Source organism: Neofelis nebulosa, chromosome 3, assembly GCF_028018385.1.
Source record: "Neofelis nebulosa isolate mNeoNeb1 chromosome 3, mNeoNeb1.pri, whole genome shotgun sequence".
NCBI lineage: Eukaryota > Metazoa > Chordata > Mammalia > Carnivora > Felidae > Neofelis > Neofelis nebulosa.
The window spans coordinates 136051045-136078404 of NC_080784.1; the positions used below are offsets into that span (position 1 = coordinate 136051045).

The window sequence follows — 27360 nt, forward strand, 5'->3', positions numbered from 1 at the left end:
AATTTGACAAGCTAGAACTTGGGAGAATGATGGAGGGGAATGGTAAGGTAAAGGCATGATGAGATTAGTCCTGCAAGCCTCAAAGCCAAGTATTTGAAGATGTTCAAGTGGACGACTCTTCCTTAAGTGTAGGAGGTAGCTCATGAGACTATTCAGAGAATTAAGATGTTGGGATGGCTTGAGATATTGGGAAAAAGGAAAAGGATACAATGGGAATAATTAAATTTATGTGGCTTTTGATTCAGAGACTTTCTTAGAATTTTTCTTTTGTCTACTTATCTAAAAATTGAAGGAGGGCAATTTGATTTTTGCAGAAGCAAATTAAAGCATTTGTGGGAAAATCTATGCTAAAATAATAACTTCTGTGAGCTTTTTCATTCAGGATACTTATTTTGTAGATATTAATCATTTCCAAATGATTGCATACATTTACATTTGAATCACATACCTGTTAATTTGTTTCATTTACTTACTCAGCATAGAAGCTTGGGCTGAAGACCAAAATGGTCTGAATAGCTTGGCTCCTCAAATAAACCTGAACTCTGATATAAAAGAAAATACGGTACAAAAGACATACCCATACCATCAAAGATGGATTTGATCAGGGTTGAAATAAAAAGGCTTATCGGGGCGCCTGGGTGGCGCAGTCGGTTAAGTGTCCGACTTCAGCCAGGTCACGATCTCGCGGTCTGTGAGTTTGAGCCCCGCATCAGGCTCTGGGCTGATGGCTCGGAGCCTGGAGCCTGTTTCCGATTCTGTGTCTCCCTCTCTCTCTGCCCCTCCCCCGTTCATACTCTGTCTCTCTCTGTCCCCCCCAAAAAAAAAAAAAAAAAAAAAAGTTGAAAAAAAAAAGGCTTATCATTTTGAGAGAATGCATAATCTTTTACATTGTTGTATTTTTCATATTTTGCACTCACTAGACCTGATTATATAGATGCAGATTTAGTAATCAATTCAGAGTTCAAGAGGATTAAGTGAATTTCAGAGTTGCAAACAGAATGAAGCTTCTCAAAATCCTGGTTCATTTAAGATTCACCAAGATATTATTAATACACATTCATCAACCAGGGATCAAATATATAAACCTTTTCTTTGTTATTCTTTTACATGATTTGAATGGATATTAATATGATCTGTGCCAATTGACTTGGGATGGTAGAAAAAGTAGGAAATGTCTATTTGGCTTAGAAGATGCTGCTTAACCTCTGTTTCCAGGTGTCTCCGACATCATCAGCCTGTGAATACAAATGGGACCAGATTTTAACAGTCAGATGTCCATCTTAGTGCTAGTTACTATTCTAAACATTTGCATGTATGAATCCTTGAAACCTCACATCAACACTGTGAAGTAAAGATTATTATTATCTCCATTTTATAGATAGGGAAACTGAACCACTGATCATTAAATAACTTGCCCAAGATCAAACAGCTGTAGGTTAGCATCTGAGCCCAAGGACTGACTCTAGACCCCCAAATCTTATTAATGTGTTGTATGTTATTACACACACCACAGGAGCTCCAGCTCTTTACCAGCTGAAAATGGACCTCATCTTCCATTTACCAGATATTCCTCTTCTTTCCCTTAGTGTTTTTTTTTTTTTTATTTTTTAATGGTTATTTATTTTTGAGAGAGAGACACACAGAGTGTGAGCAGGGGAGGGGCAGAGAGAGAGGCAGACACAGAATCCAAAGCAGACTCCAGGCTCCAAGCTGTCAGCAGAGAGCCCAATGCGGGGCTCTAACCCACTACGGGATCACGATCTGAGCTGAAGTCAGACACTCAACCCACCAAGCCACCCAGGCGTCCCTCCCTTGGTGTTTCTTATACCTAGCAAACATTTGAGGGAAGTTCCAAAAAGCTTTTCATATGTTCTCTTGAATTAATCTGCCAACCCAGTTTACAGTATGTCTGCCAATTGTTCCTTTCTTGGTTCCACCATCCCCTTATCTATATCTCCACTTATGAAGCAGCCTTGCTGTCTGATGTGAAAATGTTGAAGTCTCTGTTAAAGGTGCTGTCCCTTGCTGTTTGGAAAGCTATCAGTCCCCAAGGTCAGAGCAGGTCTGAAGGTCAGATGCAGAAGTGGATAGTGAACCTTGCCCCAGCTCTGGTTATCACCTCAATACTGTAATAGAATTGCTTCTGGACAGTATTCCAAAAAATACCATTGAAAATAGTTTCTGCAGCTTCTGTCTCTAATGCATCTGTCTTTGTGCTCCACATATCTTAAGGGGTTGAATGAGAACAGAAACATTTTCTTGTTCTTTTCAGTGCCTATATGCCAGAAACAAAACAAAATGAGATGAAAAACCTAACTGGGTTCCTTTCTGTCACCAAAGCCAATGCATCTCAAGTTATATTACAGGATACTCAAGGGGGTCATCCATGTGTTCCATAGAGTGGCAGGCTGCCTTTGTGTTTAATAAGGGTTTCAATTCACGTATTTCACAACAGATTTTTTTAAGGCTGTTGGATGAAGGAATGCTTCTGAACAGGTTCAGAATCTCTATATAAACTTCATGCCATCAAAAAACAAGAAAGGACACATATTTTAGCAAAAAGAGGCATATTAAGGAATTTTATTAGACTCTTGAAGAGCTAGGTTGTAGGGCCTTAGGCATAAATACTAATTAGATGATGTTTGTCTTGAGGGTCACCAGCCTCCTCCTTTTCAACCTTTCAGTTATCCTTGCTGTAACTCTGTATCAAAATCAGGAAAAAAACCAAGAAGCAAATATAGCTATCAATTTAACTTTAATAACTTTTTACATTTTAAACTTCTAATGATAGATGATAGATTTCTTTATTACCAAAGGGGTTTCAGATATCACTGACAGGGACTGGAAAGAAGGGCAAGAAGATTTAAAAAGTCCTTTCTGACAGCCTTAACATCACAAATCACAACCTCTCAGCTATTCTGACTTTAAAGCTATTCAGTTAGTAGGACTATTTAAAGATTTTTTTCTAATACATACTGAGAAAGGAAACAGAAGTATCTTGTCTCTTCTTGTTCTTGTGTGGTGTGAAACTCATTTGCCTAGGAAAGTTTTTACTTTGTCAATGTTTGCACTTTAAAAGACCATATTCTTAATTTGGACTGGTAACTGTGCCAAATATCTTGGCAGCTTTACAAAAAGATAGCTTTAATGTTAAAGGAAAATCATATACATTGAAGGCTGTCATAATATGTTGCACTGATAGGGGAAAGATGGAATTAATATGACATTTTCTTGTTAACTTCAAATTTCAAAATCAAAAAACATTTTTGATGTTTTTACAAGCAAGAAATAAAAGTCTTGAACACATAACTTTTTTGCTCTTTATATCTGCAGCAACTAGAAATAATAATATATTTACTTTTATGTTTAACAACAATCATAATTGTGATTATTTGGTTTTGTGAGTTAATATGAGAAAATTAGGCAGTGGAAGATTTCTATAGCTACATAGAATTAAAATTTCCCAATATACCTGAATGGACCTTTGAAAATGATCCCTTAGTTGGTGTGCTTCATAATAGCTGTTGGGTATTAACTATGTTATCAATAATAATATAATATACAACAGTTTTTTTCTAGCACACATTATATGCTAAACATCAACATACATCATCTTTAGTGTTTATTAAAACCTTGGATGATAGATCTTGTTCTACCTAATTTGCAAAAGAAATGGAAGCTCCAGTAGTTTTATTGACTTGCTCAGGCATCAGCAAAATACTAGAATTGAAGGTCAAATGCTCATCTATCCAGAACCTAAAGCCTTTGGTCTTCAACTATATCCTGCTACATCTCCAAAATAAAAAGTAATCCCTGACTATTCATCATATCGATATGTAAGTGGTAGTGTCTATAAGGGCATGGGTAATTATTTTGGACAGGGAAATGTAGAATGGTCATGAGGGAAAGAGTAAATAAACATCAAAAAAACAAATGTTAGAAGTAATTCCACCTAGATTAAACGAAGTTTGGAAAAATAGGAGCACTGAAGGTGGATCATGGCTGGTGGCTAAAACAAGTAGAAACATTAGGAGAAGGAAAATATATTACAACAGAATTGAAAAGTAGTGGAAGCAAAGGTCTTTCAGTCAAAAGTCTGCAAGAAACAGCATACTCATATTTGGCAATTTGAGAAGCATTTAATAAAGGGGTTAATTTAAATATTGGACAGGGTATAGAGAAATAACAAAGGATAGTGTGATCTCTAGGGTAAGTAACAATAGGAAGCTATTACAACCCATAATTCTGAAGGTGTGAGGGGACAGTAGTTCTTAAAATTTGAAGATAGATAGTGTGGAGAGAGCCATAATACAATAATTATGACATTTACAGCTACCTCAATAACCCCACAAGGAGGGTGCTCAAGGAACAAATATCCCCAACTGCCTTCCTCACCCTCCCTCTAATATTTTATGGTGCCCTTTTGTGGCTCAACAGGAAGCTGGAAGTCTGTTAATGAGTTCTATGTTGGTTAGCCTCTGAACACGGAGAAGATTGGAGAAAGTTGGAGAGGAGAACTGGAGATGCAAATGAAAGTTACTCAGTGCAAGATGTCAGGCAGAGAATCAATAACTTGATTCAAAATCAAGGAGAGGGCAGAGTTGGGGTAACCAGAAAGCTGAGTTAGAATCAAATGAGACTTAAGAACTGAGGCTCCAGCTTCCTTCACTCACTGTACTGGTGAGAGCCATTCATTCATCCATCCAACCATCCATCCATCCATCCATCCATCCATCCATCCATCCATCCAACAAAACATTATTTAATTCTGTATACCAGGCATATATTTCTACAGCATATGGTTGTTGTACTAAGTACAGTACACGGTATGAGCTCAGTCATGAGGTATATTAGAAAGGGCAACCAGAAACATTTTCCTGGTGTGTTTATTAATTATGTACGCACTATTCTATTATCTATTATCACTCTCAACTCTGAAGGCAGAGCCTGAGAGTCTTTTTAGGTTCTACTAAATAATCAAACTCACAAGATTACCATAATTCACATGTGTCATCAAATCACTTAAAAGGACATGGGGAGGGAACCCCAGTTGGCTATCAGGTATTGCTATTCCATGGAGCTAGCCCTCACAGCAGTCCATGCTGATGTTTGTATGGCAGTCCAAGGGCTATGCTTTTTCATTCCACAGGAGACATCTCAAGTTTGAAAGAATGATTATCAGATGGAGCAGATATGAAAGATACCCTGGCTTAAAGGCCTTATATACCATGGGAGCCAATATATACTTTAACAATCCAGAGGCAAAGCTTCTATAAAAGGCATGACCAGTTATGAGCCTAAAACTATGGTATCCCCATGAAGTATTTATCATTAGTAGTTTTTACCATTTCAGATGCAATTAGCCAAGCAGAAATTATTTTTACCATAAGCAATGCTACCTAGTAATGTAGCTGACATACCTCCTTTATGAGGTTGCCAAGGGAACTGATCTGGAAAATGAGTTGAATGTCAAATTCTAAGAGAGAAAGGGAAAGATTTTGTTAACCCCTTACCCACACATATTATGCTTCTAAATAGTATTTATTGGATCAAATAGAACCAGAGAAAGGCATGAAAATGTCATGGGACAGTTAAAGTCCCTACCTGAGCTAGGGTTTGACACCTTAAAAGAGAAATTCAGCTCTTGTTACCAAAAAGAAAGCCCACATTCATTTTGTAACAACAAATGATTTTAAATAGTCAATGAGCCAACAGGGTATTCTAAAGACATGGTCCATAAAAATGTGATGAATTGTTGAAACTATTATATGAAGAACAATGAGCTAGATCTAATTCTGTATTCACGTAGCTCTTGGAATTAGCTGCTATCTTAGTATTTAGTTTGCAGTGCACAAAAACATTAATAATGGTGTATTTTTCTGTCATGAAAAAATGTATTAGAATGGCCAATGACCAGTATATATATATATATACTGGTCAGACAAGCAATCTGGGTTTGAAACATGACTGCTAATTACAAACTGTGATCTTGAGTAAATTACTTCTACATTCTTCAGTTCCTTCCTTTGGAAACTGAGGAACATGGTGGTGCCTCTTTTGTAGGGTTATTTTGATTGCAAAATGCAAAACTATTAGAAGAGTGAATGGCAGTTAGTAAGTGTTCAGTATGTGCACATAATTAACTTTTTTTGAAACCTAACAATAATAAGTAGAAGTAAAATTTGAATCCAGGTTGTCATTTTTCATTGTTCTTTTCAGCATTCCACACTGTATGTGCAATATTTATTTAAAATTTATTTAGAATAGTGCATGTTTTGCCCATGACACAGTTTCTCTGACATCTGGAGATAGTACTGCTTACTTATAATTGTATGGTTTATCTCTGAATCATGATCATTTGGTTAAGTTTATTAGATAATGCCTCATGGTTGATAGTTTTCATTTGTAGATACAAATGATGTGGAGGGTAATGGTTTTTAATTTTTATCTCTATGTATTTATAACAGAAAATTCAGTATAATAGGTCATTAATTACCTAATGATTACTCAAAGTTATAGAAAAAATGCCACTGAATGTGAGAGCAAAGGCTTTCTTGCTCTACCCATAAATATCTCAACTTTCACACTACTAGAACTGTAAATCTCGTGATGTGTTTTGAGTGCTTCCTGGTTACATAACATACACATTTATTTTTCACATCCACAGTAACATTCACCTCCATCAGGAGGTTTTAGGTGAAATATTGTACTTAACTTAGAAAAGGTACTTTATGGAAGGCGTATAAATATAGATCCAGTTCATAACCATGTGAGTGAATAGCCCTAGTAGGTTGGGGGACAAGATGATTGGGAGAGAGTTTGAAGTATAGATGTTTAGGAAGAAGTTAGATACATGGGTCTGGAATTCAGAAGAAAGACTTAAACTGGAAATACAGATATTTAGTAGCTAACATGAAGGAGATAGTGACAGTGGCTGAGATCTCTCAGGGAGAATACAAAAAAGTATGAAAACGTGGGGAACACTAAAAGCTAAGGGAAGTATAGAGGAGATTGCAAAGGAAATGGAGAAAAAACCCTCAAGAGTCAAGAGAAAAACCCAAGAGAGACTGTTGTCCTGGAAGTCAAGAGATCCATTCCTTTAGCAAGTATCTTTTGAGCTATTACTTTGTGTGAGATATTGAGATAAACCAGAGAACATTAACAGATAAACTTATTTGCTACTGGGGAGAAACAGACAAAAATATAATAAATAAGTGAATTTCATATTTTGTTAAAAGATGATAAATACAATAAAATGTAATAAAGCAGTGTGAGAAACTGTATGCAAGTGTCAGTGTTGCAATTTAAAACTGGGTAGTCTGGTTAGGTAGATAAGAAGATGGCATATGAGCAAAGACTTGGAAGATGTAAACGGAGGGAGAGATCATTTTCAAAAAGGATGTTTCAGAAGGGTTAGGTAGGATACTGATTGAAAACTTTCCATTTGATTTTTTAATTTTGAAGTCAGTGTTGATATGGACACAAGCTGATTTGGTGCCATTGGAGGACATAGAAGGCAGATTGCATTGGATAGATGACTAAATGCAAGGTGAGGAGTGAAAGGCAACAAACATGGACCTCTGTGTGTACTAGTATAATTATGAAGACAAAAGAAAACACAATATGGTGTCCGGAGAAATAGATAAATATTTTGTTTAATAAAGATTTTGTTACATTTTTATTATTAGATATGAGAGATTTGAACATAATTATAGACAGAGAGGAGGGAGGCCAGCATAGAAGTTAAAGACCCAATTGGGCAGGAGGATGCTAACTAACAGGAGGAGGTACTTGAGGTTATGGGAAGTCGGAGAGAGGAGAGAGAATGGGATATAAATGGAGAAAGAGCTCTTCTACTGGCACAAAAATGAATAAGAAAATATTGAATTGCTTAAAAATAAATTAGCACTGGGAGGGGGAAAATGATGACTTTTATTTTCTCTATGAAGTAAGGAATTAAAGTTATTTGTTAAAAATGATAAAGTAGGTAATAAAGGTAGAGGGTCTGGGATGATGTCATCTAACTACTGTGAGACAAAGAACAAGGACATTATGAGGATGGCAGAACAACTTTGAGATCCAGTTGAAGCTGGAAATTCCTGAAGTTTTCATACCATTCATCGTCATGATTATGCATCCTGTCTTTTTGCATGCATTCTGTCTTCTCTCTAGTAGGCCTTATCAATCTAGGCATAGACGAGGAATGAATAGACAGCTGAATCAATCCAGGCCTGAAGTTTCGCCTGGTATGTGTGATGAATTGACTGTGAGAATGGGAGTTAAGAGGTTTGGTAAGAGTGTACTCGAAATGATACTTAGATTAGTCATAGAAAAGAGACAGAATAAATACGAGTGGGCTGATGAATTGGAACCAAACAGAGATTAAAAGGTAGAGGAGAAGATGGAGTGTGTATGAAGGAACTGGAGATATGAGAGGATGTGGTTCAATGAATCTGACACTGGAGTTTAATATTTAAAAAATGAGGCAGTTCTGGGTTAGATAAAGCTTAAGATGTGGATGCCTGAGGTAAAGTGGAGGTGGGTAATAAATGGAACTGAGGAGGGGGAATGATGAAGCAAGGCTGTTGGACTGGTAAACCACATGGGGATTGAACTCACCAAGCAAGATATCAGGGATTAAGAGGAGACTGTGATCCAAGTATGAAGTCATTGCTGAATCAGGGAAGACTAATGAGGAAGAAAAGAGGGAGGCAATTAGAGGGATCACATGGGTCCAAAGGAAGGTTTCATAATGTTTTAGATATTCTGTGAGACCCAAGAAGAGCTCCTAGGAAATTCACTCTCAGTGGATATGGTATATAGATTCAATATTTGTCATTTTTAATAAAAATTAAGATTTTATTTAATTTTTCCTTTTTAAAAATTTTTTGACATTTATTTATTTTTGAGAGACCAAGCATGAGTGGGGAAGGGTCAGAGAGAGAGAGAGAGAGAGAGGGAGACACAGAATCCGAATCAGGCTCCAGGTGCTGAGATGTCAGCACAACCCAAGGTGGGGCTCAAACTCACAGACTGTGAGATCATGACCTGAGCTGAAGTCAGACGCTCAACGTACTGAGCCACCCAGGTGCCCAGTTAATTTTATTTTTGAGAGAGAGACAGAGTGCAAACAGGAGAGGGGTGGAGAGAGAGGAAGGCACAGAATTTGAAGCAGGCTCCAAGCTCTGAGCCGTCAGCACAGAGCCTAATGTGGGTTTTTGGTCAAACCCATGAACCGTAAGATTAGGACCTGAGCTGAAGTCAGACACTCAACTGACTGAGCCACCCAGCCGCCGATAGTTTATTATATTTATCAATGTATCACAACCCAACCCTACTAAAATGGATTTCTTAACTAACTAGGTATTGCTTCTTTCAACTATACTTTTTGGATAAATAAGCATAAGCAAATAAGTTATTATTAGGGATTAGTAAAAATGCCAATTTCTTAGTCATGCAGAATATAGGATATATTCATGTTAGTATGCTGTATTTTCTACAATTAATTCCTTAAAAGCATACAATGAGAAATGACATTTGTAATAAAGGCAAAGGAGTGCTCCATCACCTGTTATAAAAGACCTAGTGCCAACCATTAAAAATGGAACTAGTATTTAAAGTTTCAGATACTCAATGACATATATTTGAAACTATGTGTGATTTTAATTTACGTGTTGTGTGACTATTTGCTCAGAAAAAAATCTGGGTACTAATTAAACAAATTAAATACTTGTTTTTTTTGCTTTTGTTTTTGTTTTTGCAATATACAGGGTTTTACCCTATTTCTATGAAAGTTTGAAAGGAATTTTCTCTAATTTTAATGGAATTCTGAGTTCTCAGAATCAGCAAAACAGAAGCATAATGTTGGTAATTTTGGCCAATTTCAAAGCAGGAGCATTTTAAAGAATGGAAACTTTTATAACATGGCTTTATAGCTATAATTTTCTCATTGTAACTAAGTAAGTTTTTGATTGTGGGTAATTAAAATAAATAGGCTGATTTTACTTAAATGTATATTTCTACTCTTCTCTGGAGAGGATGTACAAACTACTGACATATTCATGCACTGTGGTAAAAGTATTGGTTCTGCCTGTCTTTAAACATGAGATCAGTTGATTGTAGAGACAAAAGCCATTGATAATTTTTTTATACAAAATATGTTAAAAAACATTTGAGGGAAGAATGGGGAAAATATGTTGGGTTTAGTGTGTATGCCATACATGAAGTTCATAAATATAGACAGTTTTCTCCATTGCCTATAAATGCTTAATTCAGTAATACTGTACCTGTCTGATGCCTTTCTCTCCTTCCTTTCCGTTTGTCTTCTCTATTCTCTACATTTTCTGGCACCTTTTCATTGAATAATTATATATTAAGTGCTAACTACATGCCAGATATTGTTTGATGCTGTAAATTCATAGCGGAAATATGTTCTCCATGCTTAACCTAAATTTCATTGAGGAGAAAATTAAGACAAAGAGATATCTAAAATAAGACAAATGCAATTTCTGAACCCCATAGCGCTGGGTTATCCAAGAGGCATATTTTAGTTTATGTTTGAGGGCCTAGCAAAAACAGAGGCAACCCCCTCCCCCCTCATTTCTTCATGCAGAAAAAGAAAATTTGGTTTTGGCAAACTTTTCTTGAGTTTATAATCAGAAAACATGAGAGATATTCTTTTTTTTTTTTTTTTTAATTTTTTTTTTTTAACGTTTATTTTTGAGACAGAGAGAGACAGAGCATGAACAGGGGAGGGACAGAGAGAGAGGGAGACACAGAATCTGAAACAGGCTCCAGGCTCTGAGCGGTCAGCACAGAGCCCGATGCGGGGCTCGAACTCACGGACCGCGAGATCGTGACCTGAGCCAAAGTCGGCCGCTTAACCGGCTGAGCCACCCAGGCGCCCCAACATGAGAGATATTCTTGATTTTTAAAATATTCGGTATTGATGTAAATTTGTCATTCAAGATAAGATTATAGTTTGAATTAGGTTTATAGCAGAGGTCTCCAAAGTCCTCTGCCTGGCACTGCATTAAAGCAGAAGGGAAATGTATCAGGAGAGCATGTATGCATTGAGAAAGAAAGGGAGCTAGCTATTCCACTTGAGAATATCTCCTCCTGCCTCAGCATTCTATTTTATTTTATTATTTTTTTCATTTGCTGCAGTTTTGCTTTTTAAGTTTATTTATTTATTTTGAGAGAGACCGAGGAAGCGTGCCAGTGGGGGAGGGGCAGAGAGAGACAGAGACAGAGGGTCCAAAGTGGGCCTGTGCTGACAGCAGTGAGTCTGATGTGGAGCTCAGACCCACAAACCATGAGATCATGACCTGCGTTGAAGTCCAACACTTAACTGACTGAGTCACCTAGGTGTCCCAGCACCCTGTTCTAAAAGGTCATGTGCATTGAGGAAGAAATCAGCAAAAGAGTAAGAGATTGTCACAGACAATCAATATCATTCATTGACACCAGGACATACATTTAAAGTTTTCTGTACATTAAAAAAGCAGGTGTATTTGTTTTGGAGCCCACAGTGAGTTGCTATCAGTAAACTGGAGAGTAGCAATAATCCTAAGCAAAATTGAATCAGAAGGGCTTCTCCATTTCCTTACTCTTCACAAACCCCATTTTCTAGCCTACCAAGGCCTCCATTTTAGTTTTTTTTTTTAAAAATAAAAATGAGAATCCCTTTATCATTGTTTTTCTTCAGAAAATAGTAATCTAAGAATATGTGACTGATTAAGCAGACTGGCCACTTTGCTGATATTACTAATAAGTCATTTGCAAAGGAACTGCATTTGATGGTTAGTTTATCTTCTATTAAAAAATAAACATGATCATGATAAGTCTGTAGGTACTTTTTGAGAATATTTATTAGAACATGCTCTATTTATTTTAAGCCTTTTAAAAAAGGTGTTTGGTTGACATTGAGAATGTACACTGCCATCTTTCCTCAATGGCTTGAAGAATGTGGAAGCAACTATCTGTTGTAATGGGACATTCCTTCACTTCTATGGGTTTCTCCCTGAAGTTTTATTTCAGTGAGAAAATTATTGGCCAGTTGGTTCAAAACAACACTTTAACTGCATGATTGAGCTTACTGCTTCCCAGCTATGATTTCAACAGTTACAGCATTGGTCACAGAGGAAAAATAATAGTTTTCTCCTACAGTCAATCTGTCATGTCCCCTGGCTGTGTTGTGGCTCATGACCGTTGGCGAAATTAATCAGCTTGGCTCTTTGAGAAGATGTTTCCTTGACACCAGTACATTGTTAAGGCCCCAGGAAACATTGTCCATTTACAGCAATGGCTAAGTTTCCAGAAATTGCATGATTTACACAATTATAGCAATGGCAATGGTTAAGTTTCCAGAAATTGTGTGATTTACTTTCTCCTTCTTTGGTACTTTCTGTAGTCCACAGGGAAGCCATTTAAAGACAGGGAATTCTAGATGACCCCTCATGAAATTTAGACATAATTTAAATTTTCAGAGATAACTTGATTTTTTACTTCAAAGTTGCATAAGTGTTGTCTCTTTCTAGTTTTTTTTCATTCCATACTCTTTAGACTTTTAGTCAATATTAATAACAGAAGCATAGTTCAATGGGAATGAGAGCTATTTTTATGATATACTTAAATAGAGGCTATTAGAATCTCCTTCTGTTAATGTTGTTTGGATTAGAATAGAGCTTGTCTATCTGGGATGTTTTAAGACCTCTGATGTGGGTACTTAAAATGACCGCATGTACAGTACAAGGATCACTTTAAAATCAGCTACTCACCTCTGTAGTTAGTGGAGAGAAATGCTTACTTCAAAACTCTCTGTAGGCTAGACAAACAGATTTATCTAATTAATGGTCGCAGTTCTTTGCATGTACTAAACTGCCTGCAGAAGTTTGTAAAGATGAGCATTCCTGTGAATGTAGCTGAACACTTTAGAAAGAACTACAAGGTTTGCCTGCTTTTGAACAAAGAAAAATTTATAAGAAATAGTCACAGATATTACTTCTAGATGCCTTGTATTTGTGGCTTGTGACCAGCCTCACCTCATGTGATTTCCCTCCTTTTAGACATGAAGCTTTTTGTAGTACACTTAACATCTTTATTTAACATTCTTATGATGGTTCAATCATGTGTAGGCTACACAATCAGGAATGAGTTTGTTAAGGCATCATTATGTATTCATGAGGTTTTTCTGATCTGTTTCCTCAGGTTTAAGTATCTTGACTGCAGCTGTCATCAAGGTGCCCACCTGGCATAGAAATCAGTCTTTAAAATATTTGAAAAGAGAGAGGCGCCTGGATGACTCAGCCCGTTGAGCATCTGACTCTTGATTTCAGCTCAGGTCGTGATCTCACGGTGGTGAGATGCAGCCCTACATCGTGGGGGATGTCAGCATAGAGCTTGCTTGGGATTCTCTCCTTCCTTCTCTCTCTGCCCCTCCCCTGCTTGCACTCACTGTCTCTCTCTCTCTCTCAAAATAAATAAATAAGCATCAAAATATTTGAAAAGACTGTTTAATATGTGATTCAAGGCAAAAAGATTTGTTAGCAATGGTCAAACCCACTATATGGACCAAAAAACTATGTCCTAGTCTGCAACCTGCATATGCAGGCAGCCCCAGTCCTGATGGACTCCCCAAGTCTTTTCCAACCCTTCTTCTCTCTGCTTTCTTACTCCACTCACAATGGAGCCTGGAAAAGTTTCTTAAAAATTCTCTTTCTAGCCTCTTTTGCTGGAAGGGTGGTCATGTGACATGGTTCTACCTAAGTGGAAGTCTGCCGACACAGTGTATGAGAAAATTTCATTAAGTAAACAGGGGCCAATTTGGTGGACACTAGTCCATTCCTACTTCTTTTAGCAACTAATGAGGATGTGATATCTGGAGTTACAGCAACCATTTTGTGATGCTGAAGTACCCTGCACAGGAGAATCACAGAGACACTGGCCTTAAATAATCAAGCCACTAAAGCAGTACCAAAATCTGCCCACCTCTAGGTGTTTTTTGAAGTGAAAAAAATAAACTTCTATTTATTGTTTTGTTACATGTATCTGAAAGCGTTATATATATATTGCACGCTTTCAGATACATATATATACACATATAAAATTCTGGTTTTAAACATCATTTTCTCTTCATTAGGGTGTTGATAGAAGCTGGAGGTTGAAATGAGGAAGAGAATTTTCTTGGACCTATTTGGATTTCTTATCCTATGTTATTTTGACTTGCTAATTCAGATTTGTTTCACATCTGTTAACTTCTACTCTTGAAAACAATTTCAGAGTAATTTAAGGCTTTCTGAGTTTATTGAGAATATGGATTCCCAATAGTATCTTTATAGATAGCAATTCTGTCTTCTCATTATCACAATGCTGAAATGTATGGTTTGTTTTTCTTTGAAATATTTAATAAGATTGCCAATTCAGCTGCTCTTTGTTTCCAGAAACAATGGCATCACTGCTCTTTGGGGGTTTCCAGTCTGCTTCTCTGTTACCTTTCACGATGGGGGTAAAGCTTTCTGGTTGACCCTGCATTATTAGGAGATCTTGTATCTTAATCCTCAATTTAGATGAGCAGGAAGAATTGCTCAGTGGAATCTGATTTGAGAAAGTTTCTTCCTTTATGGAGTCATGAGCTCTATGAAACTTCTTCTGTGTTATCATCAACATTTTTTTTCAGGCTGTGGCCATTTTAGATTTGATCGTTTAGTCATTTCCTGTTCACTTAGTGCTAGGCTGCATTTTCATAAAATTCCCAGTCCTTATAACATGCATATAGTAGGTGCTCAAAAAGGTATATTGTTTAAATGTTAAATGACAAATTGAGACTTAAAAAAACTTTATTGAGTTTTCTTACATTCTCTTAACTGGGTTAGAATATAGTTTGTATCTAGTTTGAAGTTGTGACTTGGCTTTTCAGGAAGAAGTTAATAAATTAACATTTTAATTTAAACAACCAATAAATTTCCAATAATACTTCAAAACTAACTGTGAAAGGGAAGGTTAGAAAAATTAGTAAAGCAACAATGAGAGATTTGAGAGATCATAACTGGAAATTATGATTGTTAAGAAAGTAATTGCAGGATTTCACAAATATCAGGGTTGCACAAACACCATAATGGTGATTAAATGCATCCCATGAGATTTTGCCTCTGGTGTTAGATGGAGAACTAGAAAAGCCAAAGATACATAACTTTGGCCTTTATTTAACTCTATTAACTCAACAGAGGATAATGGTGGCTGAAGTGAGGAAAAGTGTTAAGGTACTTCAGGTATGAGAACAAAAGACCAGATGCACTTTTGAGACTGACCAGGCCCGAATTCTTAGAGCTTGTCACTTTTCTTACTTCTTTGAAGCACATCATCATTGGAGCTACCCACCATTCTAACATTTCCAACACTCTTGTAGTTATATGATACTGATCATGATTTTCCCCACTGCCTAGAATGCCCCTTCTCTACTGTAAAACTCCTAGTCATATCTCAAGATCCAAATAAAATGTTACCTCCTTTGTAAAGTATTCATAAAGTCCTCCAAGACGTCACAGAGATTCCATTGTCTATGCCCTCAGAGCACCTACATCACACACATGTGTGCATGTGCATGCACACACACAAACACACACACAGTATTTATAAATTATAGCATCATTGCATGTTATGGTAATTTGTTGTCTTTCTTCCTTCCTAGACATTAATTTTGTGATGGTAGGGGCTGTGACTAATTTATCTCACAAAACCAAGCCTCACAATGCCTGAGACAGAGTAAGTGCTCAATAAATAATTGTCAAATGAATGAATGTCCTAGAAAAGAAATGACTCAGTGGTAAGATTCAATGGGAATTAACATAAATGTAAATCCTGCAATTACAACAGGTCTTGGGATCAGGGCAGAAGGAGAATACAGGTTAGATTAAACAATAATTGTTTTTTTAAAATTTATTTCTGAGAGAGAGACAGACACAGAGGGGTGGGAGGGGCAGAGAGAGAGAGGGTGAAACAGAATCTGAAGCAGGCTCCAGGCTCTGAGCTGTCAGCACAGAGCCAGATGCAGGGCTTGAACTCAATAACCACAAGATCATGACCTGAACTGAAGTAGGACGTTCAACCGAATGAGCCACCCAGGCGCCCGTGAACAATGATTTTTAACAATTTAGAATTTGTAAATAAGGTGCTTAATTATACCAGTAGTTGTCAGGATGTCTTCAGGTATAAGAAAGAGACCCCCTGATTCAAACTGGTTTAAAGAATAAAGGAACTTGTTATCCAAATAGAAAAAAGTACAGAGACAGAGCAGGCTGAGAGTGTAATAGAATGGGGGGCATCAGCTTCCCATCTTCAACATTCTTTTGGCTTTTCTTTCCTCTTTTGTTTGGGCTTTGATCCCCAGACTGGGTTCCTTCATGATTAGCAGGTGATGATTGGCAGTATATACATCCTTGTTTTGGGGTAGGCCTTCCTTTCTACTATGAAGTAAATATTCTTTCTTTTAGTCTGATTGGTCCAACTTAGGTTGTGCACTCTCCTGTGTCCTTGTGCTTGTCAAGGAATGCCATATAGTGATGGTAAGGTGGTTGGGATGATTGTCATTGCCTCCCTTGAGGGAGGCCCTCTCAAAGTTGTAGGGAATTAACTTCCCCCAACCAAACAAGCTGAGTGTAGGAGGATATAATGGTTAAGAGCACAAATATTCTCACTGCTTGTGTTCAAATCCCATCTCTTCTGTTTACCTGCTCTGTGGATTTAGAAAACCTAACTAACTTAGTCTCCTCATTTGTAGTGGGGGTGGTTAATAGTGCATTATAAGTGCTGTGAAGTTTGAGTTATTAGACATAAACTACTAAGAACACAAGGCAAGCACTACTGAAGTGTCAGCTCTTACTTCTTGATTATTTAACTACAACTGATGTTGTTTTAGAAAGGCTATAGGAGAGAATAAATTCTTTTTAAAAAATTTTTTTAAATGTTTATTTTTGAGAGAAAGAGAGACATAGTGTGAGCGGGGCAGGGTCAGAGAGAGAGGAAGACACAGAATCCCAAGCAGGCTCTAGGCTCTGAACCATCAGCACAGAGCCCAGTGCAGGGCTTGAACTCACGAATCATGAGATCATGACCTGAGCCAAAGTTGGATGCTTAACCGACTGAGCCACCCAGGCGCCCCAAGACTAAATTCTATATAAGCAAGCAATAATGTTCCTTATGTAAGTTTTTGTTTTCTTTAAAAATTTGACCTTTAGGATTATCCAGTTTATTTTTGAATGTCTATCAGTATATTATGATGGGTCTCAAATTTAAATGGAAGGGTCTCAATGAAGGGTCTCAATGAATTTAAATGAATGGATCTCAAATTTAAGTGGAAAGCATGCACTCACTGTCTATTAAACGTGTCTGGAAAGTAAGAAAGAATATTAGCCTGTGTATTCCAAGAGTGTACATTTTGCAAATCTGGTGGTCATATAAACCAATTGTAGACAAAATAACTAAAAATAATTTAGAATAATATATTTTTTAGGGTTTAATTATATTCTTAAATACCATCCACTTTACCCTTTCACTGAAAATAAGAAATCTAGACCACAAGGAATTAAGTGAACTTGCCAAAGATTATGTAGTTTATGGCAAGATTGGTTTTAGAGTCAAGGGTTTTATTTTTTTTTTTTTTTAATTTTTTTTTCAACGTTTATTTTATTTTTTGGGACAGAGAGAGACAGAGCATGAACGGGGGAGGGACAGAGAGAGAGGGAGACACAGAATTGGAAACAGGCTCCAGGCTCTGAGCCATCAGCCCAGAGCCTGACGCGGGGCTCGAACTCACGGACCGTGAGATCGTGACCTGGCTGAAGTCGGACGCTTAACCGACTGCGCCACCCAGGCGCCCCGAGTCAAGGGTTTTAAATTTCACTCACAAACTATTTTACTGGCTTGTATAACATCCTTCTTGAGTGCTAGACCCATGCACCTAAATAATTAAACATAGAGATATGTTCTCCTTACTAAGAATTAGCACTGGTGTTAGTGTATAGAACCAGGTAAACAGTTGGATTCAGCAAATCCGTGTCTTCAAAGCAACTTGAATATAAGCTGTATATAGAGCTCTTATAATTAGTATTATGACACATACACAGGCCTAAAAGAGACAAGCAATACAGGCTACTGGATATAATTTATTTGAGTCATATTTTTCAGGAAATTGGTTGCAAATGCTAGCTTGAATTTTTAGATATATGTAATGACTCAGAATGTCAAGTAGCTATCCTAGAGAAAGCTATGTTAATATTTATAAAGAGGAGGGAAAATGCCCTAGACCTAGACCAGATATTGGTTAAAATTCCTGAATATTAGTTCTATAAAGTGTTACATAGAGAATATTGTCAGTGTTCAAGGATCGGGGAGTAATCTACTAAATTTCACGGTATAATTCCAAAAAGAAAGTTTCTCAGGCTCAAAGAGATCGTGTGAAGCAATTCAAAATAATAATAATAAAAAAAAAGACAGGGATACTTGATAAGAAACTCAGCTCTTTGATTATCCCTCCTAAAGCTGCCTTTTAAATTGGTGGCTCATGTTTTATTGCCTTACCAACATGTCTTCCAGGAATCACAAAACACATATCTACACTTTGTGTGGTACTTTATAGTCCCTCTCTGATATTCACAGGAAGCATCATAAGCCATTTTACAATTCCTACAGGACCCTGTTTTTATTAGAGTTGCTTCTCATCTGGCAGTTCACTTATTCATGCTGAAGGAGGCTATTAAGAACTATTGTGAGTTGAAACACTAAAACTGCCCTTCATTTGATGCATAATTAAATAGAGGCATAAGATCAAGACCAAGTAAGTGTTGATGAGTAGTAATATATTTTAAAATCTATTTTAGAAGTTGCAGGCATCTCAAATGCAAGAAACTTTACCTTTCATATACTCCCCATTGCATAGATTGGCACAGTTCAGTACATTCTTTGGTTTTGTGTTATCTTTCATTAAAAATGATTTTACATGAATGTGTTATAACTTCACAAATTATTAAGAAGCACAAAATGGTTGGCTTTGTTTCTCTAAGTGTTTTTTTAAAAGTGCCTAAACATTTTGCTTCTTCTCTTTTTCATACAGACTTTCTCCCTAGCTTAATGCTTCTTTAGTTGTAACCTAAGAGCTATAAAAACATCTAGAAAAGTGTGTATCTGTATAGCACAGTGGATGTGCTAATGTCAGCCTTCACTATGTGACTCTAAAAAAAAACAAAACAAAAAATGTTTTTTTATTTCGAGAGGGTGTGCAAGTGGGAGAGGGGCAGAGATAGAATCTGAAGCAGGCTCCACTCTTAGCTCAGGGTCCAAATCAGGGCTTGATCTCATGACCCTGAGATCATGACCTGAACTGAAATCAATGCTTAACTGACTGAGCCACCCAGGCACCCCACTTATGGGTCTTCTAAACCATTGCTTCTATTTGGGCATCTTTCCTGCACTGTGGCATTAATCATGAAACATATATTTGTTGAGCTGCTACTATGTTGTTTCACATGTAGCAGTGAATCAAAAGTCAACATTCCCTGCCATTGGGGAATTCATATTCTGTGGGTCAGGAAGGAGGTTGGGGGTGTAGGAGAGGACAGGTAATAAACAAACAAACAAACAAAAAAACAAACAAAATACATTTCAAGTTTACAGAGAACAGTGTTGTGGACTGAAGAAAGCAGGAAACGAGGGTTCACAGTGCTGGGATTGACAGATGGTAGCAATTTTAACTAGGGTGGCCAGGGAAGACCTTACTGGGAATGTGATGTGTGAGTTAAGAGCTGAAGCCGACCAGGGCAGAAGATACATGGGTACTGGGGAGAGGAGAGTTTTAGGCAAAGGGAAGAGCATGAGCAAAGGCCCTGAGGTGAGAGTGAGCCTGAGGTCTCTGAGGAGCTACCATGCCAGTGTGGCTGGAATGGAATTAGTGAGGCAAGTAGAAAGCAAGTTTAGAGGTGTTGATGGTGCTAGATTGAGTAACCTAAAAGACCACTTTCAGGACTTTTGATCTCACTCTGAATGAAATTGGAGCCATTTGGAGTTTGCCCAGTAAAGACGTATGCTCTAATATTTTAGCAAGGTTCCTCTGGTGGCTGTGTGTAGAATAGGCCAGTATGTATGATCATGGACTAAGTATCTCCACAATTAAGGTTTCCAAGCACCTCAAACTCGGCACTATATCTGTCAACTTCACCCTCTAGTCCCCTCCTTCTTCTGAAGTCCCAATTTCAGTTAACGGCACCACCATTTAAATTAAAAGAATAATATGATTTATCAGTCTGGAAAATAATCTGGAAAATGACTATAGCATCAAGGTAGAGAAGGGATACCTGGTGTAGTATTTATTTTATTATTTTATTTTATTTTATTTTATTTTATTTTATTTTATTTTATTTTATGTATTTTATTTATTTATTTTCCCTTGACTCTTCTCTCTTCTTCTAATATGTTGCTGCATGGCTTTTAGAAAATGTGTTCAAGTTCTGCCTACTTTATCAAGTATATAAGATGGCTGAAATTTTTCCTTACAAGGAGATTTATGTCTAAGATTGTAATTTTCCCTGAATTTAGTAGATAGTATTTCTGTTATTATAATCTTTGAGAATTAGACAGTTAACTCTGGGATCTTTACATAAAAAATCCATATTATTAGGGAAACTGATCGTGGTGATTTGGAAATGGTGAATGGGAAAAGTTGATTCATTGTTTAGTTGAGTGGAAAAGAAAACAAATTCTCTTTGTTAATACATTTGTCAGAATATCAGCCATTTATTTTTATATGTGTTTATTATCGAAGAATTAGTCTAGATGTTCATTGATTAGATAAAAGCACCTAATATAATAAAGGAAATTAAAGTGAAACCAGATATTTAATAAGTTTAAAACAGAAACTGTTCATATTTTGTAAGTAACATTATAATATATATCAAATTCAATTCAGAATTTTCAATATAATCTATTCTGAATTTTGAAATATATTTTTGTAAGAGTATTGTTGCTTATACTCAAAAGATGAGAGCAAATAAAACTACTTATTGAACCTACATATTAGAATCTTTACATTCATTAATTTTATTTTTAAGAGAGAGAGAGAAAGATGAATGAGTGTGAGTGGGGGAGTGGGGCAGAGGGAGAGAGAGATTCTTAAACAGGCTCCACCCTCAGTGCAGAGCCTAATGTGAGGCTCAGTCCCACAACTCTGGGAACATGACCTGAGCCGAAATCAGGAGTTGGATGCTCAACTGACTACCCCCGTGCCCCTAGAATGTAATTCATTTCTTCTCCTTATCACTACAATAGAGATGTTATTTTTCCTAAGGAAATGGAAACACAGATCAAGTTTAAGGTCACATGGCTAGTACATTATGGAGTCTGCATTTGAACCAGATACTATGACTCTAAAGTTTCATTTTCTTTGCATCAAACCTGGCAGCCTCACTCTGATACATATTATGGTTGAGAGGACAGTCATTTTACATATTCTTTTTGGTTTTAAAGGGAAAACCTTGGCTAATAATCCTGTATTTTTCTTTTCCTTTCACTCCAAGTCATATTTAAAAGTGGTATTAGGTGAGAATGCATAATTTAAAAGGAAGGCACACACTTTGGGAGACATAATATCATATTCTGGGGTTCCAAGCATCTCTTTTTATTCCAGCCATTAAGATGGATGGGTTAAGAAAGTCAGGTCAAAATGAAATGGTCAGAAAAATCTGTTTTTGCTCTGGAAGGAGCCTGTTGCAGATAGGTTTTAAACCAAATGGATTAGAAACAACTCTTGCCAGTCCACTGTACAAGATAGTAACTTTTCACTTCTTTTCAGACTCAGAGGGAAAGGATTAGCTTGAAAACTCACCACCAAAATGACTGGGACATACCCAATCAGCCAAATCTTTGTGAAAGTCCCTCAGAAAATTTATATTTTTCACTAGGCTGTTTTAAAACTAGTTTTCTCCACCCTATAACTTCCAATTATTCCTGTAACTAAGTCTTACATAACCATCAATTATTCTGACTTCACTGAGTACTTAGATTATGTATAAGGATGTCTGAATAACCCAAATTATTCAAATGTATGTTTTTGTTCATTGGGTCTTTATGTTTCATTCTTTGTCCATATTTGTCTATCAGTTACTCAAAAACAGGAGTCTTTCTGTACTTTCTGTGATACCAAAAGCTCAGAAGATTGGAACATAAGCCTCGCTCTTCTATTTCTGATATTTGACTCTAGGAAGACATTTATCCTCTTTGGGTCTCAGTTTCCTATCTTTAAAGTGAAAATAATAACTGCTTCACCTATTTACTACCAAGGGGCTTGCATTATGTGAAAACTCTTGGAACACCAAGAAAGTCTTTGAGGCTTCTAGACCTGAACAGTCTCATCTTCAGATCAGCATGGCCTGGCATGCAGCCTTTACTCCAGTAAATATAGGCCATGCAGTCATTTTCATGCTTTTCTTCATGTTCTTTCCTTGGACTCTAAAGTTTTATTCCAAAAAAAGCATAGGAAAGTAAATAAAAATTAAATAGAAGAGGAGGAGAAAGCAAATATATATTACGTTTCTCCTTTGTCATTCCTGATATATATTTTTATGGACCTAGAAAATTGGGACAGTGGTTTAGTTGAGCTAGATGACTGAATTTAATTTAAAGATACATACATTAAAAAATAGATTCTGTTACATATCTTTGCAAAAATAATGTCCCGGGGAAATGATTGCAATCCCCTAGATGAATTTTTGCCTTAGCGGGTATATCTATTTAGAATCTAAACAAATCTAACTGGTAGTTTTGCTTATGTTTGTAGCATAGTCCAGGGGTCAGCAAATTACAGGGTCAACAATTTTGGTCCACCAACTGTTTTTGTAAGTAAAGTTTTATTGAAACAAAACCCATGCTCACCAGTTTATTTATGGGAGAGTTAATATTGTGACAGAAACTATATGGCCTTCAAAGCCATATATTTGCTTTGCTATATTTGCTATATTTAGCAAATATTTGCTAAAATATTTGCTTTGTTGTCCTTTACGGACATTTGTTGTTCCTGTTAAAAATGAACCAATTTTTGTTTCTCTGTAATGTAAGGACACTTAGTTCCTATATATCCTAATGCCTGGGGTTCTAAGAACAGGGCTAGCTTCATGGGCACTTGATTTAATACCCTACTATTGCCATCTCGAAAGAATAATTGTTGAAAAAGAGGCTATGCATTTTCATTTGGCATAGAGTTCCTCAGATTATGTAGCTGGTCCTAAGAACACATATTTTTGCAACATTTAAAGATCAAGAATTTCTTCAATTCAAATGTGAGGGAAAAATGAATTAGTATTCCTATAATTATGCTTCTACATAAAATCCCGGATTTAGCAAATACAAATACAGGATACCCTGTGAAGTGTGAATTTCAAATAAAGAACAAATAACTATTCAGTATAAGTATGTCCCAAATATTGCTTGTGTTTTGTCTGGTAACTTTACTTCTACACATTTGATAACAAGCTCTTTAGGGGCAATAATAATGTATGCATCATAAATATCTACATCATAATCATAAAACATGCTATAGAAATCATTTTTAAACCAGGATAATTCATTAGACTATTAAAAATATACCTCCTTGCATTTTGACTTTCTTATTAGCATCTTGGGTGAAGATTCTAAACCTTATCAATTCATATTTTTCTGATGAAATTTTAAATGGAACTAAAATTTTAATATTCCCTCAGTGTACCTTTTCTAGTTATCCCAGTTGTAGATTTTTAGACAACCTTTCCCGGGCTGTTAAATTGCCATTCTTATCTGAGCAGATAAAAAAGGTGATTAATAAAACAGAAAGTAGATTAAGTATTTAAAAGTACAGAGACTTTACAATTGAAAATGAAGCAATAAGTGATAAAAATGTTGACCAGATGTTATTCAATATTTTGGGATTAAAATGAAGTAGTAATATTTTGCTGAAATTTAATTTGCATAAAGATAAAGGTGAATAAATCAAGGGTGGTTTTAAAGAAATAACTTATAAATTAGTGCTATAGTAAGGAAATTAGCAAGATGAACTTGTGTAAGTACAATTTTCTTAGAACAGGGGTAACATTAATTTTCATATATTTGAGTATTAGGCAAGTGAGTGATATAATCAATAATTTCAGTAGTCCTCATGGTTCCTCATTTACATGCAAACAGAATATTCAAAAATATATTTATGAGATTAAATTAGTAGCGATAGTTTATTTTCTTAAAAAATTTTTTTTAAGTTTATTTATTTTGAGAGAGAGAGAGAGAGAGTGAGCATAAGTGGGGTAGGGACAAAGAGAGAGGGGAGAAAGAGAATCCCAAGCAGGCTCTGCATTGTCAGCACACAGCCTGATGTGGGGCTCGAACTCATGAACTGTGAGATCATGACCTGAGCCAAAACCAAGAGTCAGAAGCTTAGCCAACTGAGCCACCCAGGTGACGCGTAATAGTGTATTTTAAAAATTAGTAGCAAACAGTAGGTTATGTGGATATATATAAGGACCTTGCATTCTCTTTGAACATTTCTTTGGAAAATAATATGCCAAATCTCTATGTGTAATGTGCTATTTTCTTAAAGTGGTACAATTTAAATTATCATATGAATTCATGTACTGACAATTCACATGCTTAATCTCCCATTTAAAAATGAAATTAATAACCCTCAAAAAGAAACAGAATACTCAATGGGAACTACATTTATAATCAATTAAACTGTATGAATTTAATTTTTTAATAATCACTTTAAGATCAAAACTAGGAAATATTTTTTTCCAAACCATGAATGATGATTTTCAGTTCTGACAAGTCAAAATTATTCTATTAACATGCCATTTTAATTTTAATCTGGAAAGTATTTTATGAATGTGATTTTTCATAAAATAAAATCTGAAATAGCTGCAATAAGATTTCCTGTATATTCTATATTTTTAAATTATGCACACAATTAAAAGCTAGTTGTTTTTCTGCATTTTTAGTGGACCATTAAAAAGGTCAATAATTTCCTTCATAACAATTTATCCTACTATAAAATGAATAGTTTTTATACTTAGAGATAGATGCTGGAGAAAAGGAGAGCCTCGATTTTTATGGTTTTTTAAAGTTATCTCTATGTAATCAAAGCTTGATAAACATTGACTATGTAATATTAATAGGATTTCTTTTTTCAGGTGTTGGCATAATGTAGATTCATCTTGATGCCCCCTCCCCCCATATTACTGCCATATGGTCTTTCCATTTTCTTTCTAAATTTTTATTTTGATTCCAGGTAGTTAACATACAGTGTAATATTAGTTTCAGGTGTACAATTTAGTGATTCAATACTTACATATAACACCCAGTGTTCATCACAATAAATGTCCTCCTTAATCCATCACCTATTTAACCCATCCCCCCACCCATCTCCCCTCTGGTAACCATCAGTTTGTTCTCTGTTGTTAAGAGCGTGTTTCTTGGTTTGCTTCTCTCTTTTGCCCTCCTATGATTGTTTGTTTTGTTTTTATTTTAATTCTTTTTCAGAAAACTTTTTGCAACTTGTTTTATTCACAATGCCAACTTTTAAAAGGTTATTAAAGTTAACTAAAAATAAGCTAGGCAGAAATTGCTTTAGAGAGATTTCTAAGATTTAGAAATATTTAGAGATGGAAATCCCAAAATTCCATCTCTCTTATAGAGAACCTACACGTCAGTTATTCAGAGCAAAGAAAAAAGAAACTTTTGATCATACCAGAAGAAACTCAGCCATAAGTTTGGAATCAATCTGTACTCAAACTCCACATGCAAGGAGGACAACATTCTGGTAAAACAACTGATTTGCTGCTGTATTTGTCTACTGTTTGTCTAATGTTAACAGACATTTAAGAGAGCAGTGCAACTAGTATTTGGAACAATCCTTACAGTGGTACAGTGTCAGGCATAACGTTTCACTTCTCTTCACACCACTGGTTCTCTTGTGTACCTGGGCTTCTTATTCTTCAGTAAAGTCATTTTTGATATTAGAGGTCTTGGGAATCTTCTCAGGAGTTTTCCTCTTAATCATATTGGCAACAGTCTTGCATGTAATGTCAAGCAAACCTTTGCTGTGTAAGCAGTTCACAGCCAGAATAAGTTCAAAAAGTATTCCTTGGTCACTTTTAGGAATTTCTGGTCCCAAACAGGGATATCATCTCTTCACTTTTCTTTGTTGTCATCCTCAGGAGGAGGGGGGTTATCCTTGTGGTGGGTGCACCACTGAATGGCCTTTTAAAATATTGCTGCATTAACATTTGGTAGAGGAACTGGGTCATCCTTCCCTTCATCATTCCCAAATCTTCCAATATGGTCTTGATAGTCACAGACTGCTTGGCAGTTTCAACATCAACTTCAAATATCTCTCCATCAGAACTCTACAACTTAATTGAAGGCATGGTGCTTGGTCTCAAAGAGACTGTGGGCCAGGGGCTGATAAGAGCAGAGCAGCCTCAGATACAAGAAGAGAAAGGCAGAGAATAAGGCCACTACCTGTTTTGTTTCTTAAATTCCACATATGAGTGAAATAATATGGTATTTGTCTTTCTCTGACTGACTCATTATACTCTGGCTCCATCCATGTCATTGCAAATGGCAAAATTTCATTCTTTTTTATGGCTAAGTAATATTCCATTATGTAATAGATATACACACATCTTCTTTATCCATTCATCAATCAGTAGACACTTGGGTTGTTTCCATAATTTGGCTATTGTAGATAATGCTGCTCCAAACACGGGGTGCATGTATCCCTTTGAATTAGTTTTTTTATATTCTTTGGGTAAATAGTAGTGCAGTTGCTGGATAGATAGTTCTATTTTTAACTTTGTGAGGAATGTCCATACTGTTGTCTCTCAGTTTACATTTCCACTAACAGTGCAAGAGGGTTCCCCTTTCTCCACATCTCCATCACCACCTGTTGTTTCTTATGTTGTTGATATTACCCATTTTGACAGGTTTGAGGTGATATCTCACTGTAGTTATGGTTTGCATTTTCCTGATGATAAGTGATGTAGAGCATCTTATCATGTGTCTGTTGGCTGTCTGTATGTCTTCTTTTGAAAAATGTCTACTCATGTCTTCTGTGCATTTTTAGTTGGATTATTTGGTATTTGGGTGTTGGGTTTTATAAATTCTTTATATAGTTTGTAAACTAACCCTTTATTGGATATATCATTTGCAAATGTCTTTTCCCATTTTGTAGATTCCTTTTTAGTTTTGTTGATTATTTCTTTTGCTGCACATAGGGTTATTTTGATGTAGTCTCTATAGTTTATTTTTGATTTTGTTTCCCTTGCATCACATGATATATCTAGGAAAAGTTGC

At 36.1% G+C, this 27360-nt stretch overlaps 1 protein-coding gene and 1 pseudogene across 4 annotated transcripts in view; one reads left to right on the forward strand and one right to left on the reverse strand.

The window, feature by feature from the left end:
- Positions 1-27360, forward strand: part of MAPK10 (mitogen-activated protein kinase 10) — a 315377-nt gene that overhangs the window by 88954 nt on the left and 199063 nt on the right. The gene's annotated exons all lie outside the window — the stretch shown is intronic.
- On the reverse strand, positions 25950-26432 carry LOC131506015 (S-phase kinase-associated protein 1-like; annotated as a pseudogene).